The sequence below is a fragment of the Hevea brasiliensis genome, chromosome 4 (assembly GCF_030052815.1).
Source record: "Hevea brasiliensis isolate MT/VB/25A 57/8 chromosome 4, ASM3005281v1, whole genome shotgun sequence".
NCBI classification, from domain to species: Eukaryota; Viridiplantae; Streptophyta; class Magnoliopsida; order Malpighiales; family Euphorbiaceae; genus Hevea; species Hevea brasiliensis.
Window position 1 is genome coordinate 25,128,572 of NC_079496.1, and position 14,494 is coordinate 25,143,065.

Below are 14,494 nucleotides of genomic sequence, written 5' to 3' on the forward strand. Positions count from 1 at the left end.
ATACATGGGCCTCATGAAGTTGAGTGAATAAGGCCTCAGGCTTTGGTAGAGGGAACTTGTCATCTTGTAAGAAGTGGTTGAGAGGCTTATAATCAATCACAAGCCTCTTTTTGCCTCTTAATTTTTTGGACCTCTTTTCCACATAGAAGGCCTGGCAAGCCCATGATGAAGTAGTAAGCTCAATTAAGCCTTGTTGGAGAAGTTGTTTGTACTCTTCTTGGGCTAATATCAAGTTTGTGGGATTCATTCCCTGGTAAGAGGCTTTGGTAGGATTTATATCTTCATTTAACTTGAATGGAAAATGAACAAAGAACTCTGAGTTTTTCCATAGCGGTAGAGGATGATGGAAGTGTGAGTGAGAATCAGCACAAGACTTGAAGAGGAGTTCTTTGTGTTCCTGGAACTCCGAAGAGGCATCTGTCAAGGAGTATAATTTAGGAATGGTAGTAAAAGGCTAAAATTGTCTCTTATACTTCAATCCCCTAGGCAAGATCTTTAAATGTTTTACTTGTTAGTATAGATCAGAACCAATTAGAAGGTCCTTGTCTGGAAGATCAGAACCAACGATTTTGGTCCATAGGATGCAGGTTGGGAAAAACTGAATACCAATGGGGTGTTTGGTAATCAAATTTGTCTTGAAAACATTTCCATCTGTAGCCCTAAAGTACTTCCGTATGTGGAACCCAATGGTCTAGAGGGAGGATGGTAGGTTTCATCATGCTTTTGTGAGCTTATGTGTCTATAAACCCAATAACTTTAATGGGTCTCTCATATTTGCTGGGCAGGATATGTAAAGGAGCCAAAGGTAGTGTTTGGGCCATAAGTAGAATAGTTGGACTAGATGTTTTGGGCCAAATAGAAAGGGTAATGGGCCTCAGAATCAGACTCTGAGTCTTTTGAGGATGCAAATTGGAGTTGGTCAAAGTCATCATCATATGCTTCAAGAGCAAACACAGTCTCTTCATTTGGTCCTTCTTGTTCCGAGAACAGTGACTCAACATCATCATCATCCTGAGACACATGGGAGGCTTATTAAATATGTTGTATGAGCTTTATTGCCTTATTTGGATTTTTAAGACAATTCTTTGCATAATGGCCTCTGTTGCGACAAATATAACATTGATCAGTCTTATGAGTACCTTGGCGTTTTCTCCTGAAATACCGAACTGATCTCTTTCCCCTTGGATGCTTAGAGGAGTATTTTTTACTGGGATACTTCTATCGATGCTTCTTCTTCTTTGTTTTGCACACACAATTCTTCTCCTTGCATCTGATAGCCAAATGGGACTTTTGACATACATGCATCAAGGTCTTGTTGTTATCAATAATGTCCCTGAACAGCTTCTATTGTTCACACATCTTTTCCGGGCAAGCCAATGTCATTTGATGGATTTCACCAATTGAGATAATATTCATGTCTCTTCTGGTTGCTGCAAGAGACCGGTGTAATTCTGCCTATAATTCTTATGGAAGAGAGGTAACGTATGTGTGACGGAGATTAATGTCATTAAATCCATTAAGGAGATAATAATGTTGAATCATTCTCTGGTAATGCCTTTCAATATCAGCTCTTTTAAGAGAGCAACAACACATATCAAAAAACTCATGGCGTAGTTGTTTATTAAACAAGGAGGCACCTCCTAGAAACTCAGAGAAAATGGCATTAACGGCTTGTAGAATAGTCAAGTGGCAAAACTTGGCTTGTTGGTAATCTCCAAGGGAGTCAAACCAATCTTTGAGGGATCCAATTGCTCTAGAAATGAATTCTTTTAAAACAACATGCGAATCAGCTCCCTCTCTAAGCATTTGGACGTCCAACCATGCTTTGAACTCAGCAAGGCAATCTCTCCATTTGGATGGAGGGATGCCATCTAAAGTGAACCATGGACCAGATCTAAGTTTAGACTGTTGTTGGGTATTTGGAAGCTCAAAATTTAACTCCACTGGTTCATCATCTGAAATTTCCACTTGGGGTTCCTGAGCAGGAACAGGACCTATAGTTGTACCACTAGTGGAATCTGTAGTAGGGGCTGGACCCATCTGGAAGGAAGTCGACTGTTATCAGGGAGGATCAGCCATAAGTAAGGCTGTAATGTCCATGTTTTCGATATCACTATCATCACTGGAAACATTACTTTCATCAGATGAAAAGCTATCATTAGATTCATGAGGTACATAAATCATGTGCTAAAGAGGGGGTTCAGAATGCTCAGAATGCATCTTCTCATTTCCTTTATCAGTTCTTTTTCTGGTGGTTTGAAGGGACACATTAAAAGAAGATAGGCTGTTGAATTCAAGTCTGGTGGGTACAGGAGGAGGTACTGGTTTATGGAACAGAGGTGATGGATTGTAGGGTGCTGGAGTTGGTTCAAAAGCATAACTAAATAGGGAGTATGCTGGAGCAGGAGTAGCTATGAAAGGATTTTGTATCTTATGTAGAGAGAATGGGCTATAAGGGATAGGTGTTGGTCTGTGAAGATCAGCTTCAACCTGAGCTAACTGCTTTTTTAGCCTTTTGATTTCTGCTTCTTTCTGATTAAACTCCATACCAAACTTTCTTTGCTGAATTAAGGATTAGAGATCCTTATCTAATTGGGTAATTTTGGCTTGTAAGTCCCTATACATGTTCTGGGCAAACAAAGTGAAAGAATCCACCTTTTGATCAAGAGTGTGAGTTTTGGTGAGAACTTGATTAATTTTGGATTCATTATGCTGTAGTGTTTTGTTTTGAACTGCTGCATTCTTAGTTTTCCAGTTTAATACTTCTTCTGCTTGGATAATTGGGACTGGTTGACCCTCAGCATCGACCTTGGTGGAGCATACAAAAAGTCTCATAGAGATCTTTGTCTGCTGGTCTATTTGTTGTGTCAAAGGAGGAAAGTCTGCCTCATATGAAGCAGGAGAAAACATCATACATGGCTACATGACTGGTAGTGCAGGAGGTATAGTAGACTTCAAAACAGCAGGAGGAGGACAAGAAAGTCCTTCCTTTTTTAGTATTTCTAATGCAAGCCCGTGGATAGGAAGGGGATTCCTTTGCTTAGTCTGTTCATAAATCCCTATCCAGAGACCACCATCTGGATGGTCTTGTTTGAAAGGCTGTATAGGCTTGCAAGAAGCTTTGCTGTATTTTTTCAGTTTTATCCAATTCTTCTCAAAAAGAGGATGATCATACTCATTTTTCCAGAAATTGTCACAGCAATCACTGTCAGGATCACACATTCCTAATCCTGAAAGATCCCAAGGACAGTGACCATCGATCCACATGGGATAAATATAATGATTGTTAAGAGTGACTGCCCTGATGGGAAAGTGCTTCTCTTCTTTTGCTAATGGCTGGATCATCATGGTTTGAAATGCAGGTAATGAACCTGTAGAGTGTCTTGGAGGCTAGAACATGGTTTGCACCATTCCATCTACATTTCTTCTGAATGAAGATTCAGTAATCCGGATGGGCTGCGAAATGGCATGCAACTTCTCATAATTGGTTAGCCAGACTTTTGAAATGAGTTGCTCAAGCTCATTTCTTGGAAGTTGTCTGGGTATTTGGATGATCGTAGGAGTCATCACAGTGTCAGCCATAACTAACAAAGCATTGTTGGAAACAGAGGCTTGGGAAAGATCTACTGCATAATCTTGTAATCGATAGATAATCTGATGATAAAGAGTGGCCATCATAAATGATGTTACTTGCTCTACTCTAGTGAGTTGTACTTGTACTTTCAAAGTAGTACAAAGCTGTGGATCTCTCAGAGAGAGGTTGTAGTTAGAGAAAAATATAAGTACTACACTCCTAGCATGTAGAGCAGTCAAACATATCCCTATTATAGCGTGTTCGTATTGCAAGAAATAAGTATCCAGTAGTGAGACTCTGGCAGTTACTGGAAGTCCTCTTCTGCCATGAAGGCTAAGGATGAGTCTAACGGTTCCAAAATAAAGATGAGAGTATCCTTCTTATCTCCATTTAGAGATTAATGGAGGAGGAATCTCTAAGGTGACATACTGTTCAGCAATGGAGCTCTGGAGTGAGCATTGATCCATCTTAGAAGCTTGAACATATTCTTTAGGAAGAGATCTTTTAGTAGAGATAAGAGATCTAATACTTCTGGTAAGAGAACCAGAACATCTGTAGATATTGTATGGACTAATAAGTGGGAGAAGTGACTCTCCTACCTGAGCATCTTCAGGTAGAGTAGCTATTTTTACAAGGTTGTTTATACAGGAGGATAAGGTTCTTCGAAGATGTAACACCCCTGTTTGTATAGCCTGGTATATTTCACTGTTCCGGTGACCGGAGTCAGTCCGGACAATTAAGGGGATTAGAACCACACTTAAGACAACTAGAGAAACCATAAATTCAAATAATTAGTAATTGCCAATTAGTTAAGTATAAATAAGAAAAACAGAACATAAGAAGTTAAACGAGCCGAGAGTTACAGCGATGGGTGACTTTCTCGGGAAGGACTGCGAAGTCATTTTAAACTTAAATTTCGAACTGTAAAATATGACACTGCGGTCCTTAGGACCATTACGAACACAATGGAAAAGAGAAAATCACGAAAAAGAACTGTTAAGTCAGTCAAATAATTAGGTCAGGGAGCCAGAAGAAATATTGAATTATTTGCAAACCGGGATGAACCGGCGAGCGGTAATTTGGTCAATTGACCCCGAGAGCTGACTCCTAACCTAACTGTCAAATAAAATCGGAGAAAAGAAAATTTCGGAATCAAGAATTAAATTAAAGAACTAATAGAAAAAAATAAATAGAAAAAAAAATGAAAAAGTTAAAAAGGTGATGACATCATGCATGACATCATGCATGATGCCATAAAAATAATAATTAATATATTTAATTAATTAGATTTTTGGTCTTCCTAAAGACATAAAAACAAAAAGAAAAGAAAGAAAAAAAAAGATTAAAAGTCTTCTTCCTTATCAAGTTGCCGTCCACTCACCCTCAATCCTCCATGAATGGTCCTCCATTAAAGCTTGCTCTCAAGCTTACAATCCTTCATTAAACCTCAATAGCTCCCATAGAAACCTCATTAGAACTTGTTTTAGCCACTTGAGAAGAAGCTTGGTCATCAAAGAAAGAAGAAAAGAAGAGGAAAATTAGAGAATTCAAATTCAAGTGAGGTAAGCACATCAATTTGAAAGTTTGAGATTTAGTAGTTGTGTTTATAGTTTGATTAACTTGTAAATAAACATAAAATGAAAAAAAAATTTATAGAGGGACTAAGCTGAAATTCGGCTAGCATGAAGGGGAGGGTGATTTGCATGATTTGAATGGTTTGAATGGGTATAGGAACTTTAATTAGTTGAATGGTTAGGATTAAAGGCTTTGAAAGTAGCTAAATGCATGAGTTTATGAATTAGGGTTTTGAACATTATGGTTTAGAGACCAAAGATATGAGGAAGTGGTAAATGATGTCTTTGACCTAATGTGAAGTGAAAAATGTTCATTTGTGACCTAATGAAGAGTGTTAGAGGTCTTTGAATCAAAGCCAAATTCAGATGGAGTATGGTCATGCTACTGGCAGTATGACCAAATTTCCTTTGAGGGATCAAAAATGAAATTTTACAAGCCCAATTGGTATGAGACCAATTGAGATTGAAAATAGACACTAAATGACACAATTTTCATTTAGGAAGCATGCCTAAAAAGTGACCAAAACCTAGTGAACAAATTGACCAAACTTGAAAAATCATAGTCTGCCTCTGTACAAACTGACCAAATGAATAGTGTTTGCTCATTTAGTCATAACTTGAGCTAAGCAGGTCAAAATGACCTGAAATTGTACCAGTGGTTAGATGAGATATAGACCTAAAACTTTCATGAAGAACACAAACCCAAATTATGCAATTAACCAAGTCATTTGGCCACCCCAAGTTGGTGACCTAAAACTGCCAGCACAAAAAAAATTACCCAGAATTCTGGGTTGAGTCCAATCTAGCAGCCATGGTTCAAATGGCTATAACTTGAGCTAAAAAACTCCAATTAGAGTGATTCAAAAAGGAGAATAAACTTAAGATAATAGGAAACATTTTCTGTGAAGGAAGTTTTGCCAAATTCTAACAGAAAAGTGACCAATGGAACAGTGCAACCTTAGACTCCAAAACTGAAAATTTTCGAATTTACCTAAAAAGACTTAGAATTTAAATAAACAACTAAAACCAACAAATTTAGTGACCAAAATGTGGTATGTGGGTGAAGTTGGAATTCCCATACCTATTAAGCCTTAGAAAGTCAATAATTTGACTTGAATAGTATAGTGAATAGTAACCCCGAAACACAAAATTTCAAGAACGTCGAGTTTAGCACGTTAGAGTTAAGTAAAAGTGAAGTTAAATTTATTTTTGGATTTATGCTAAGTTATGGTACTGAAACACTGTAAAATTATGTGTTTCAGTTGAAAAGAATACCGGAAAAGAACCCGAGGAACCGAGTCAAGGCCAAGAGGTGACTCGCTTGAGGTTTGTGCACAACATCACTATGCTTTAAAATTCATTGATAAAGTGAATGAAATATGTATTTTACATTTACTTTGAATTGTGAAAATTTATTTGTGACATTATTTATGATATTTTGATTTAAATTGTTGAAAGTTATTGTGTATATTTGAAATGACAATGTTTAGCAAATTGTTAAGATAAGTTTTGAAACCACAGTGTCATGACCATATATTTGAGCACCTCACTAGCACGACTAGTGGGGGTAATTAGTTTCGAATTTTGATTCCTTCTCTGGAGAAGTGTTGAGGTGTGCCAGTAGAAGAGGATGTGAATGGATATCCATATATTTGAGCTAGCTAGCCTTGTGATGTGATTTCTCTTTAGCCTCTAGCTATTGAGATTCTATTTGTTTCAAATGGCATGATCTAATTATGGGTTTTATGAAATGTGATTTGATACTTCAAAATGAAATTGTTTGGAATAACATCTCATAATTCATGTTTTGTGTTTAACTCTCATGTTCAGTTCAACTTTTGAATAAATGTGATTTAAATTCTGCATAAAGATTATTTTAGTATGTTGTGCACCACTGAGTCCTAGTACTCAGCGATAGCTTTTATTGCTGTCGCAGATTTAGAGACTAGAGGAGCAGCAGACTGAGCTGCTGAGGTGTGAGGATCTATCAGCTTGAAGTTATCGGGTATAATTTATACCCTGACTGTAAATATTTCTTTTGATGTATGTATTGCACATAAATGTATGGACATGTAAATTCGGTCTTGAGCAGTTTGTACAAAGTTTGTATAAAGTTGTAATAAAATTTAGTTTGAATTTTCATACTGTAGATTTTGGTATGATGTATATATATAGATTGTTATCTTTAATGATGGAATTGTTTTATTTTAATTTGAATGAGATTGATAGATATTATTTTACTGATGATTGAATTTTGGAAATTGAGATATGTTGACTGTTGAATTTTGAGATTTGAGAAATTGTTGAGATTGATTGTGAAATTGAAGTAGTGGTTGAGAAAATTTTTAGAAGTGCTTTTTTTACAGGTATTGTTTTCTCAAAATACAAACGAAACTCTGGCAAAATTTTTATAAAATTTGCGGAAAAATAAAATAGACCAAAAAAAATATTAACTAGTTTTAATGTTAATTAAATGTTTTAAATACCTATTAGAAAATGCTCACCACTTATCAAAAATAAGAAAATTGTTTTAAAATTCCTTGTAGGGTACTTAATGAGTTATCAGTAGGTGAAGTTCGGTAGTTCATTAGGTATTCTACGGGATCATGTTATGCCTTACAGAGAGGTAAGGTGTGACAGAAGAGGAGATGAGAATGAAAGAGAAGAGGTTAAGTTTATAATTTCTGCAAGGGTTGGTTGTTCAACTACAGTTTGTACGGTTGGAGTAAGTGTTTGGCAAGACATATTTGAAAAGATTTTCCCCTTACTCTCCTTTGAATAATGTATTATACATGTATTTCCAGACTCTGATGCTAATTGGGGCCGGGAGCTCCTTACCATACATACATACGTCGCATTCATGCTCAATGCTACTTCCCTTTCCATAGGTACTCTCAGGCTGGGAGCCCTTTTGTACTAAGCATGTATGTATAATAAAGAGATCATCACAATTCATATCATTACAAAGACATTTCTGATACACAAGATCCTCTGTAGAGGCAAGGGTAGAGCATACGTGTCACTGGCAACTCTCAGGCTGGGAGCCCTTTTGTACTAAGCATGTATATATAATAAAGAGACCGTCACAATTCATATCGTTACAGAGACATTTCTGATACACAGGATCCTCTGTAGAGGCAAGGGTGGAGCATACGTGTTACTGGCTATACATGTATAATATACCTTTTCAGGGTTGGAAAGCGGCATTGAGCATGAGTGCGACGTATGTATGTATGGTAAGGAGCTCCCGGCCCCAATTGGTATCAGAGCCTGGAAATACATGTATAATACATTATTCAAAGGAGAGTAAGGGGAAAATCTTTTCAAATATGTCTTGCCAAACATCTACTCTAGCCGTACAAATTGTAGTTGAACAACCAACCCCACCAATTTTAATTAAATTATTTAATTGTATTAATTTGTTGAATAATTTTAATATTTTCATTAATTTTAACAAACTTCCTATTGATAAAAAAATATAATAATTGAATAATGTATCTAATATTGTTACCTTAATTTTAATTTTTTTCCTTTTTATTATAATTTTAATTCACATATTTCTCATAATTTTATCTCAAATTTAAGGTCTAACAAATGAAAATTTCAAATGTTTAAAACAAAAATATTAATAAATAATATAACCAAAATAAATCTAATTACAACTTTCAAAACAATAAGTATTTGATTCAGAAAAATAATATTTTTATTTGATTTAATTGAGAATAATTGCTAGAATGATAAAAAAAATTAAGTTAGGTTTAGATTTTTTTAATCATTTAGCCTAATAAAAATTTGATAGGATATATAATTAGAGTTTTATCATGTTTATTATAATACTTACGAATTTGTAAGCTTTAAATTTGAGTAAAAATCATACTTCAATATTTTAAAAATATGTTAGTGTGTGTGTATATATATTAAAATCATCAAAAATACTTGTAATTTAGTAGTAGAAGGGTTCTTCATCTAATTTTATGTTACTTTATATATATATATATATATATATATATATATATATATATATATATATATATATATATATATATATATATATATATATATTTTTTTTTTTTTCCCTTTTGAAAGGCATTGTTTGATTTTTTTAAAGAAAATATTTAATTTAAAAATTACTTTTTGATACAAATATGTAACACCCTCCCTGTAACAACTCCGTACATTCTACTGTTCCGGTGACCAGTGTCGGTCCGGACAGCTAGAACGTCCGGAAAAATATTTAAACTAAAGTGAGGAACCATAATTAACTCAAATATTAATAAGAAAAATTTAGTAAAAATTTTAGAAATAAAATACAACCAAGTTAAATGAGCCGGTGCCCTAGCGATAGGTAACCTAGTGAGAAGTTGCGGTTCTCGCAACTAGGAGCCCTAGACCAGGGGAAAAATTCATAAAATAATTTTTGGGACTCCAGAGAAGGGTCATTGAGGTTCCTATGGCATTAGAATGCCAAGAAAATATTTAGAAAAATTTTTCAATCGGTACAGACAATTTTGACCTGTTAAGCCAAACGGAGGGCATTTTGGTCATTTCGCCTTCAGAGGCGATTTTTGGCCGACTTGTCCAGTTAAGTAAATAATTATTATGACATAAAATATGAATAAATATTGCTAAAAATTGAATTGAAAATGAGTAGCAAAGAAAAGAAAAAAAATGAATTAAAATTACAATTTTGACCTCATGCTTATGTCACTAAGCACTCTCACCCAATCACATTGTGACACATGTCCATAAACCAATTAAAATGAGTCAAATGGGCAGAAAATTGAAAGGAAAAACTGAATTCTTCTTCTTCAATTCCTGTACACCATAGCCAAGAAGCTTTCTCTCCATTTTTTTTCTTTTAAAGGTTGATTTTCCTAAGCTTCCTCACCTCAAAACCTTATCCTTCCTTCACTAAAAATTATACCCACAGCAAGGAGAAGTGTTTGGCAGCCAAGAAAGAGTAAGAAAGTAAAGAAAAATTGAAGTCTTGTTTAGCTTGGATTTAAGCTACAAGAGGTTAGTGCATATTTTCATATCTCTCACTCTTTATTCCATGTTAGAGGCTTAAATTGAGTAAGAAATTATAAGGAATTGAAATAAAATATATGTGTATGAACACCAAGAAATTTGATAGCCATGGGAGGAGTTTGGAAATTATTGATTTGTTTGAGCTAAATAGCTTAGAAATGGTTGTTGATAAGGATATTTGAGCTAGATGTTGATTTGGGTATGTTAGATAAAGTGATGGATTATTAGGGTTAGAGTTTTGAGATTTAATTGAGGATTTAATGCTTAGATATTTAAATTAAATTCTAATGGTCAATTAGTGACCATTTGATGAATTTTGACCTTAAATTGGAGCCTGTTGTGGTATTGGAATTGAAATGGTATGCTGCCCATGGCTGACCTGCAGGTTTGGATCTGAGTCCAGCCTGTTTGGACAGCCATAACTTTGGTTGTGTAGGTTCAATTGGTGTTTGGCCAATTGGACATGAAACTAGACACATAATGGCACAACTTTGGTGAAGAAACCATGCCCATAAGACCAAACCAAGTATACCAAAAACTTGCCCCAATCCGGATGTCCTGCAACCAGATTCTGCAGAATGACCAAATGAATAGTGATTGTTCATTTGGCCATAACTCATTGTAGAATGGCCCAATTGACCTGAAATTTTTACAGCAACAAGTTAAGATATAGACCAACAACTTTTATGAAGAAACCTACCCCAAATTATGACCAGAATGTATCCAACAAGGCAGTTGCAATCACTGTTCACTGCACTGTAGATATGGTCAGTTCTGAAATTTTTCAATCCGGCCAGTTGTGGTTTTTGGACCATAAATTGAGTTACAAAACTCCAAATGGAGTGATTCAAAAAAATAAATTCAACTAGACAAAATAAGAAACAACTTTCATGTTTATCATTTTCTCAAATTTCCATTACAACAGTAACTAATGGAACAGTAAATTTAAGGTATAAAAACTGAAAATTCTGCTCTATTAGTTTTAAGCTTAGAAATGGTATTGGTGATTAATGCCAACAAGTTTTGAATGCAAAATGTGGTATGTTGGGAGTGTTAAAACCAATGTACCTATTTTCTATGCAAAAGTCAACATTTTTGTTGACTAATGAAGTGAATAGTAACACCAAAGCTTGAAATTCAAAAATTACAAAATTCAAAAGTATCAAATGCCCTAGTATACCTAACAAGATTGGTTTGGATAGTTTGGCATGCCAATAGGGTTCAGTTAGCAGTATTGCACATGGCATTATGCCATTCTGTGATTTCATGGCTTTAACCCATTCTGACATTATGTTGATATTTGGCCTTGTGCCTATTGTCATTCTGACTTATTAGGCATTACATTTGCCTGCCGGAGATGCATATGTGACCGATGGTGTGACGGCCGAGGTACTAGATACCAGTGCGGTTTACCCGTTTATCCATCGATGCGTCTAGTATAAGTTACTTGGGCAACCAAAAGAATGAAAGTGGATAAATTTAACGAAATAATGAATATAACAAGTACAAAACAAGTAAGACATCGATAGATTCAATGCATATTTATTTCTGTTATTTCTTTTTATTATATTATTGGCACCACTAAGCATTATTGCTTAGCGCGTTGCTTTTGCCACGCGTAGGTTCTGGAGATCCTGACCGAGAGCCCTGTAGACCACAGACTGGGTGAAACCTCTTGCAGCTCTGCATAGTGTCCGTGTCACCTCACCATCTTCAGTGTATTGGTAGGACACTAGGTTTCATTTTGGTATTTTGTAACTAACTTTTATTTTCTTTTGTGTAAATGGAACTTATATAATGTATTTTGATGTTCATGTAAATAATGAAAATTGTGGTTCTGAATGGAAAAATTTGAGTATTTACTTATTGCTTATATATGAGTACCATGAGAAATGAATGATTGAGAAATGGAGATGTTGTTGAAAATAAAAATTATATTGAGATTTTGATATTGGAGTTTGAGAATGATTGAATATGATTATTGGAAGTGTTTTTCACAGGTTCCGAAGAACTGTTTTCTCCATTTTTAGCCAGATCACTTAGGATTTTCTATAAAATTTTCGGAACCTCAAATAAATTATAATTTCAATAAATGACTTAAATGAGTTATATTTCACAAGTTATATTCAAAACTATAATAAAAATAAATTAAGGAAGAATAAAAATGATTGAGATGAAATAGAGTGTTCCAGTACACCGTGTGACATATCTTATTCGAATATACTGTAGACGGGTAAGGGGTGTCACATTTAGTGGTATCAGAGCACGGTTTAGGCGTTTCTGGGCCTAGATTGAGTCCATACCATGCATTGCATTTGTAAGAGTCGAGGTGACACTAATGCAGATCTGTTTGTCTTTCTTATTTTGAATAGGATATGGACCCTACATCTTGTCGTAAGGGGTTTTGCGGTCGCCTGAACGAACGCTCACCGAAGTGGAAAAGAATGAGGAGTCGCCACTTTAGTTTTGAGGGAAACTAAAGAAAACCATTTGTGAAAATAAATTGAAATAAAACCACTTCAAAACAGAGATTCTAAGTTCGGGGCCCGTAAACGGGTGGGGAAGGTGTTAGGCACCCCACCTCGTCCCTTAATTAGGGTAAGTAGATTTAACTTCGCACTCTTTATAAATTAGTTAGGAGGACTTGAATGGAAATGTTAATCCTTTTGACAAAAGGAATATTTGATTTTTCACTAATTCGGATTACCCAGATACATAAGTAAATGAGACAACCTTAGTGAGTTACTGTTGTATGTTAGTTTTGTTTGAAGGGCTATTTTATTAGAATCCAATTTTTGAAATTGGATGAGAACTCTCCTCCGATCTCTTTTAAATATTTATTTAAATTTTAGATTGAGAACCGGATAAGAACTCTCCTCCGATCTCTTTTAATATTTATTAAAATTTTTAAGCTTGAGAATCGGATAAGAACCCTCCTCCGATCTCTTTTAATATTTATTAAAATTTTTGGATAGAGAATCGGATAAGAACTCTCCTCCGATCTCTTTTAATATTTATTAAAATTTTTAAGTTTGAGAAGCGGATAAGAACCCTCCTCCGATCTCTTTTAATATTTATTTGTTAAAATTTTAGATTGAGAATCGGATAAGAACTCTCCTCCGATCTCTTTTAATATTTATTAAAATTTTTGGATAGAAAATCGGATAAGAACTCTCCTCCGATCTCTTTTAATATTTATTAAATTTTTTGGATTGAGAGTCGGATAAGAACTCTCCTCCGATCTCTTTTAAAATTAATTTTTAGCTTGTGGATCGGATAAGAACTCTCTTCCGATTTCCTTTAAAATTTTTGTTAACGTTTTTAAGTTTGCGAACCGGATAAGAACTCTCTTCCAATTTCCTTTAAAATTTTTGTTAACGTTTTTAAGCTTGGGAACCGGATAAGAACTCTCTTCCGATTTCCTTTAAAATATTTGTTAAAGTTTTAGATTGAGAATCAGATAGGAACTCTCCTCCGACCTCTTTTAATTAAACGGTGGTCGGATGAGGATTTTTCTGATCTCTCTAAATTTTACCTATCGAGAGAGCCTAAGGCTAAGGGTTCTGACTTTCAAAGGTGTCAGGGGGTCTGCGCGAGACCTCTTTAACTTATTGGTACCTTAGGACTGGGCAGGGGATGCCAAACCGAATCCTCCGACCTTCCAATATGTTCGTCTTACCAGCATTTTTGGCAACCGATCTATTCCATTTAGTTACCCGGGTTTTGGTTTTGCTCGTCTTAGGACGTCTTGCCCTATAACCTATTGAGTTATTCTAGTGACTCAGCTTTACCATTTTTCAGGTTTATTATTCAGACCCTTCATTATTTCAAAAGGACTCTTAAGTTGCCGTTACCTACATCTCATTCAACTACTTATGTATCGCTTGGAACTAGATGACTTACGCTAAAAAATAATAGAGATTAACAAAGGTATCGACACGGAAATAAACTAGAGCACAACCTTTCTTTATATCTTTCTAGTGTGATATGAACTTAAAGAAAATATCATACATAAAGAAAGAAGAATGGGAATGCGTAGAACAAAAACTAAACTTAATAAAATGGCAACATAAATACTGACCTGTAAGGAGTCGATTCTAGTGAACTAACCGAGAATCACAAAATGCAATAAGATTGCAAGTTGATAGTCGGGAGACTAAGGTTCACCTTGGAACAAAGAGTGCTTCACTAAATGCAATCGAGTCAAAATTATACTCGAGTTTAAACGAGATCGAACATGGATGATGGAAGTGAATATGAAGATAACAAGGAACTGCAAAATGTGAACGCTGTGGGATGATGAACGAGCTGAAAATGG